The sequence below is a fragment of the Portunus trituberculatus genome, chromosome 5, assembly GCF_017591435.1.
Source record: "Portunus trituberculatus isolate SZX2019 chromosome 5, ASM1759143v1, whole genome shotgun sequence".
NCBI lineage: Eukaryota > Metazoa > Arthropoda > Malacostraca > Decapoda > Portunidae > Portunus > Portunus trituberculatus.
In genome coordinates, this window is record NC_059259.1 from 9,117,296 (window position 1) to 9,124,795 (window position 7,500).

Genomic DNA, 7,500 nt, shown 5'->3' on the forward strand with positions numbered 1-7,500 from the left:
TAATCATCCTTTCCTCACCTGCTTAATGACACAGGTGAGAGAGAGAGAGAGAGTGTGTGTGTGTGTGTGTGTGTGTGTTGATTAGCGTCATGTCATTATCACTCATTACTCCTCCTCCTCCTCCTCCAAACAGCAACACGTCAAGATTGATGTGTAAAAGACAGAGAGACAGACACAGAGAGCGGTTATATCATTCATCTGTCTATCCTGAAGCCGTCACTCTCTCTCTCTCTCTCTCAGCTTGTCCTTACCTGTCTACTTCTAATCCTGTTCACCTGGCGGCTATACACCTTTCTACACCTTTCTGTCTGTCTTATGTTGTTTCCATCTGTCACTCGTTGCTGTCTATTTTGTGTCCCTTTTCTTGTCTTATGTCTGTTTGTTTATTTAATTTGTTCTGTGATTTTACCTGGCTATCATTTTCTTACCTGTCTTTTTTTTTTAGGTAATTCGATTTCTCTACCTGTCTTTTATGTTTTTTTTATTTATCTAAGTTTATTCACCTGATTCTTTCTAGTTTTTTTTTCTCATCTATCTTATTTCTCTATCTCATTAACTCCCCACCTGTCCGTCTTTATATTTTTTTTCTCTGTCCTGTAAAACTTTGTCTATTTCTGTAACTTTATTCATTTCTTCTAATTTTACTCATTCTAATTCGTCTGTCTCATTCACCTGTCTCATTACCTCCTCACCTGTCTGTCTATGTAATTTTCTTCTGTCCTGCAAAACTTTATGTCTGTTTTTGTAACTTTATTCATCTCTTTTAAATTTATTCACCTTTTTTTTTCATTCTAACTCGTCCGTCTCATTTTACCTGTCTCATTTTCTTCTCACCTGTCTGTCTTTATAATTTCTTCTTCGTCCTTCCAAACTTCATATCTATTAATGTAACTTTATTCATCTAAGCTTATTCATTATTTTCTCAATTTTTACTCACCTGTCTCATTTACCTGTCTCATTTTCTCCTCACCTGGCTGTTTTTTTGTAATTAATCGCCTTCTCCGTCCTTCAAAAACTTACCTACCTCTCTATTTCTATCCACTAGTTCATCTGTGTGCTCTAAATTTATTCACCTTATTCCAATTGTACTCATCACACCTGCCCCATCTTAATTCCTCACCTGTGTGTCTTCAAGTACTTACCTGTCATTTAACCCACTCATCTCTGCACTAAAACACTTACCTGTCTATTTTTTACCTGGCCTAAAATGTTTACCTGTCTGTCCTCTTGTGCCATTCTCTATTTTAATTTTTTTGCCGCCATTTTGTTCTTGAGAGAGAGAGAGAGAGAGAGAGAGATTTAGTTTCTTGGTGTTTATTTTGTTGTGGATGAAAATTTATCTTTTATTACATATATGCATTTATTTTTTATTTATTTGTGTGTGCTTGTTTAGCTTTACGTGTTTTTTTTTAGTTTATTTATTGATTTGTTTGTGCACGTCAGTTTACGAGGAAGAAATAAGCTGAGTTTGTTTTTCTGTGCATGAAGAATTTTGAAACGCTTTGGAAATGTGTCAGTGTTTCATATTTGATTGTGTCTCTTGGAAAAATAGATAGACAAAGTTAAATATCAGAGTAACATTGTGAAATATGAAAAGTTTGTTTATTATTGATTGATACAAAAAAAGAAATATGAAAAGTTTGCTTATTATTGATTGATACAAAAAAAACACAAATATCAGAGTAACATTGTGAAATATGAAAAGTTTGCTTATTATTGATTGATACAAAAAAAAACACAGATAACAGAGTAACAGATTTGACTGAAGGTGTTTAATTTCAGTGCTTAAGAAAGAGCGAGAGAAAGATAGAGCGAGTTTCATTAAATTTCAACTTTTTTTTTTTTCAGTCCGATGGAAAAAAAAACTGGATTTCTCTATATTTCTAACCCAGAGAGAGAGAGAGAGAGAGAGAGAGAGAGAGAGAGATTGGATTTTAAAAAGTGTCCGCATTCCTTCTTATCTGTCCAAATTTGTGGGTTTCCAAATATTACCAAGTCTTTTTATCATTCTGAAAGGCGCGATTTGGCCATTGACGGTAGAGAGGCTGGAAAAAATAAGATAAAAAGGAGCATTGAGGTGGTATATGTGATAGCTTCATTTTAACGGCCGCCCTCTGAACTCAGAATACGTGAATCCATTTGATACTTCCTGGCGTCAAGACATCTTTCAACTGAATAAGATTACGAAGAAAAGAAATCAATATGGTGGGTTTCTAAATACGTGAATCCATTTGTTGCTTCCTGGTGTTAAAATTGATAAGATTTGGGTGATGAAAAGATAAGAAAATATATAAAAACGTGCGCTGGAGGTGAAATATGTGATGGGTTAATTTTGCCAACCTCCCATTTCACTCACGAAGAGAAAATATCAAAAGTATGGGTTTCATAATATGTGAATCCATTTGTTACTTCGAGGTGTCAAGACTCCTTCCAACTGAATAAGATTGCAAAGAAAGAAAATCAGTTTTGTGGGTTTTAAAATACATGAATCCAATTGTTACCTCCTGGTGTTAAAATTGATAAGATTTGGATGCTGAAAAGATAAGAAAATAAGATAACAACGTGCGCTGGAGGTGAAATATGTGATGGATTCAATTTGCCAACTTATTTCACTCACGAGGAAGAAATCAATAGTATGGATTTCAAAATACATCAATCCAATTATTACTTCCTGGTGTCAAAAACTGAATAAGATTTGGATGCTGAAAAAATTAAATGATAATAAAAAACGTGCGCTGGAGGTGAAATATGTGATGGATTAATTTTACCAACCTTCCTCTGAACTCACAAGAAAAAAAAAGTAATAATATTGTGGGGTTCAAAATATGTGAACCCATTTTGTTACTTCAAGTGTCAAAAGTCCTTCTGACTGAATAAGATTTGGATGCTGAAAAAAAAAAAAAAAAAGATTGATAAGTTGCGCTGAGCTGAAATACAAGGCTTCATTTTTACCAACCTCCTTCTGCATTCATGAAGGAAGAAATCAATATCGCTGTTTCAAAATACGTGAATCCATTTGTCACTTCCTGGCGTCAAGACATCTTTCAATTGAATAAGATTACGAAGAAAGAAAATCAGTACTGTGGGTTTTAAAATACATGAACCCATTTATTACCTCCTGGTGTTAAAACTGATAAGATTTGAATGCTGAAAAGATAAGAAAATAGATAAAAACGTGCGCTGGAGGTGATATATGTGATGGCTTCATTTTGCCAATTTATTTCACTCACGAGGAAGAAATCAATGTTGCTGTTTCAAAATACGTGAATCCATTTGTTACTTCCTGGTGTCAAGACTTCTTTCAACTGAATAACATTGCAAAGAAAGGAAATCAGTATTGTGGGTTTCAAAATATGTGAATCCAATTGTCACTTCCTGGTGTCAAAAACTGAATAAAATTTGAATGCTGAAAAGATAAGAAAATAAGATAACAATATGCGCTACAGGTGAAATATGTGATCGATTCATTCACTCACGAAGAAAAAAAAATAGTGTGGGTTTAAAATATGCGAATCCAATTTTCACTTCCAGCTGTCAAAAATCCTTCCAGCTGACTAGAAATTTGGATGCTGATATTTTCACCACATTGAGCATCTGAAAAAAATGGCTTAATTATTCCAAATCGTTCAAACTATTCCTGGCTTGCAATGAGTGTTTTGGTGTGTGTCCAACATTTACTTACCAACCTGTTTTTGTAAGTAATTCTTCTCTATACGTGTCTCTTTATGTATCGTTATTCATCTAAGTTTAATCACCCGTTTGTTCTCAGATTTTGCTCATGTTACCTTCACCTGTCTATCAAAACCAACAATTTCACATTTACCAACTGAAAAGGTGTCTCAGTTAGTCCCAATCGTTCAAAGTATTCCTGGCGAGGGTTTCAGTGTTCGCAATTCAGTGTTCGCAAGTGTCCGGGTATTCTTGCTAAGTAAAACATGCCTTGCTACAAATTTGATACTTGCAATTTGATACGTTTCCAGTTGTTGATCGTTCAAAATAAAAAAAAAAATAAAAAGTGTCGCTGATTTCAAACGTGCGTGATTGTAACAGTGCCGTGAAGTGTGCTGAGTAGATAGATAAATAGATACAGACAGACAGACAGATAGACAGTTATTCTATTCCATGACATTTATACCTTCAAAAAATGGACTGAAATAAAATGGCCTGCTACAAATTTAATACTTGCAATTTGATACGTTTCCAATTATTGCTGAGCGTTCAAAATATATAAAAAAAAGTGTTATTGATTTTAAACGTGCGTGATTGTGGCAGTAGTGAAGTGTGCTGAATAGATAGATAAATAGATATAGATAGACAGACAGACAAACAGATACTCTACTTCATGATATTTATACCCTGAAAAAATCCTCTAGTTATTTCCAATCGGTCTTAATATTGGTGGCTGGAAGGTCAAGTAAATGCTAACACTCCATAGAAAATACGTGCGTGACTGTAAATAGATAAATAGGTATAGACAGACAGACAGACAGTTATCCTATTCCATGGCATTTATACCCTGAAAAAAATGTTGTAGTTATTTCCAATCGATCTTAATATTGGTGGTTGGAAGGTCAATTGCTAACAGTCCATGGAAAATAGTGGTAGTTTGAAATGTGCGTGCTTAAAGTGACCAAAATTTACTAACCAATTCAAATACATCGACTATGAACTCCAGACCATTGAGAATTTGAAATGTGTTACTTGTTGCTAGTTGATCGAACTATTGTTGGGTTAAATTGTGTGTAAGGTCTTTCTAAACAATTAACCCCTTCAGTACTGGGACGCATTTTTTACCTTGAGTTTGGGTATGATTGCATGACTTTACTTACATTAGGAAGAGTCTATGGAGGCCAGAAGATTAACCCCTTCAGTAGTGGGACGCATTTCTACCATGAAGTTTTAGTAAGATTAGACGATTTTATTTGCATTAGGGAGGATACATGAAGGTCAGAAGATTAATGGCCACAGTTTTCACAATTTCAATCCCCACATAAGTTTCTGAAGCTGTATGAAATTCCCAAATAGTAACCAGAATAAATATGAAAGCACGTCATGGTATGGAAGGGGTTAATGGCCACTCCTCACTATTCTAATCCCCGCACACAAGTTTCTGAAGCTGTATAAAGTCACCAAACAGTAACCAGAATGAATATTAAAACACGTCCTGGTACTGAAGGGGTTAAAACATGACTGGGGACATCTCAACAGACTTACAATAGAAGAAATGTGTCCCAGTTATTGCCAATTGATTGAAGCATTGTTGAACTGAAATGTGTCTGGGATTTTGCCTATTGATTGAAGTATTGATGGCTTGAAGTGTGTCTAAGATTTTCCCAACTCATTAAAACACAACAGGACATCCCAACACACTATCAACTAGGGAAATGTGCCTTGAGTAACTGCCTATTGATTGAAGTATTGATGGCTTGAAGAGTGTGTAAGATCTTTCCAACTCAAAACACTGCAGGACATTTCAGCGCACTCTCACCAGGGAAAGTGTCTGAGTTACTGCTTATGGATAAAAGTATTGATGGTTTGATATATTTTTTTTAAGTAGGGGAGAGGGCCAGCCAAGGGTAAAAAAAAAAAAAAAAAAAAAAACGCCCACTTGAGTGCTGGCTCTCTAAAAAGTGGGAAAGCGTCAGCCAAAATTGTGTGTTTAAGACCTTCCCAACTTATTGTAACACTGCAGGACACCCATCACACTCTCACCTGGGGAAATGTGTCTTGAGTTACTGCCTATTGATTGAAGTATTGATGGCTTGAAGTGTGTGTAAGATCTTCCCGACTCATTAAAACACAGCAGGACATCCCAACACATTCACAATAGGGGAAATGTGTCACAGTTGCAGGCAGTGAGTGGCAGCAGTGTGTGGTGGAAGTTGTGGTGTTTGCAGGGTGTTGTGAGGCGTACAGAGGCTCAAGGCAACTCAGGAACCAAGACTGTCCTGTGTGAATAGTACCACTACACTCACTAATAGAAATACTGCAGCTTAACCCCTTATTCAGTACTGGGACACTTGTTTACATTGAGATTTGTGTACCATTAGACCATTTTATTGACATTAGCAAGGGTCTATGGAGGTCAGAAGATTAATGGTCACAGTCTTCACTATCTTAATCCCTCACATGAGTTTCTGAAGCTGTAGAAAATCATCAAATAGTAACTAGAATGAATATGGAGACTCATGTTTTTTAGGACATTTTAAGAGAATTTGGCATGTTTTTAGGAGCATTTTAAGACAGTTTTGCATGTTTTGGGGACATTTTAAGACAGTTTGGCGTGTTTTTACGGGATTTTAAGACAGTTTGACATGGTTTTGGACCATTTTAAGACAGTTTGGCTACGATAACACCCTTTTATTGACATTAGGAACTGTTTGCGGAGGTCAGAGGATTAGTGGTCACAGTCTTCACTATTTTAATCTCCCACATGAGTTTCTGAAGCTGTATAAAATCACCAAATAGTCACCAGAATGAATGTGGAAACGTGACATGGTACTGAAGGGGTTAATGTTGCCACTGTTGATTTGTTGGTTTGCTAAATGTGAACAGCCACTGAAAAAGATATTGTGCATTTGGATTGAGTGAAAGGAAAATGTGTTTTGGAAAATGTCATGGAACGTTAACCAAGAAATTTGAATAACATAAGATGAGATGATGATGATGATGATGGTGAGATGGTGATGGTGATGGTGATGATGATGATGGTGATGATGATGATAATGAAAAAAATATTGTGTTTTCAAATTGAATGTTTGTTCTCGAAAATGTTATAGAATGTTAATTAACCTCGAAATTTGAATAAGAAAAAGATGATGATGGTGGTGATGATGTGATGATGATGACGATAATGAAAAAAAAAAAAAGATATTGTGGTTTCAGATTGATAGGAAGAAAGTCTGTTCTGGAAAATACAGGAAGAAGATTAAACTTGAAATATGAATGACATTAGAGAGAGAGAGAGAGAGAGAGAGAGAGAGAGAGAGAGAGAGAGAAATCTGCGCTAACAAGACACACCTTTAACAAAAAATGAATAGATAAAAAAAAAATTAAATAAAAACGATAGGAGTGTTTTACCGCAAATTTAAGAAAAACAGAGAGAGAAAGTGTTAATAGATGTAAATTGGGTTGGGTTAGGTTAGGATAGGTTAGGTTAGGTTAGGGTAGGTTAGGTTAGGTTAGGTTAGGGTAGGATAGGTTAGGTTGGGGTAGGTTAGGGTTAGGGTAGGATATGTGTCCAACCTGACCGTGTGTTACTCTTTTGTTTTCCTTTTTAATCCCTCCTCCTCCTCCTCCTCCTCCTCCTCCTCCTCCTCCTCCTCCTCCTCCTACTTTACTTCGTTCTCTTCTTTTTCTACCTCCTCTTATTCCTCCTCATCCTCCTACTTCTGTTCGTACTGTTCTTTTTCCTCCTCCTCCTCCTCCTCCTCCTCCTCCTCCTCTTCTTCTTCTTCTTCTTCAGCTTTAACATGAATCCTCCTCCTCCTCCTCCTCCTC

The 7,500-nt window shown here is 36.0% G+C and overlaps 1 protein-coding gene across 1 annotated transcript in view; it reads left to right on the plus strand.

Moving 5' to 3' along the window:
* LOC123515435 (vesicular glutamate transporter 1-like) overlaps positions 1-7,500 on the plus strand; it is a 62,628-nt gene that overhangs the window by 1,990 nt on the left and 53,138 nt on the right. The window lies entirely within an intron of this gene.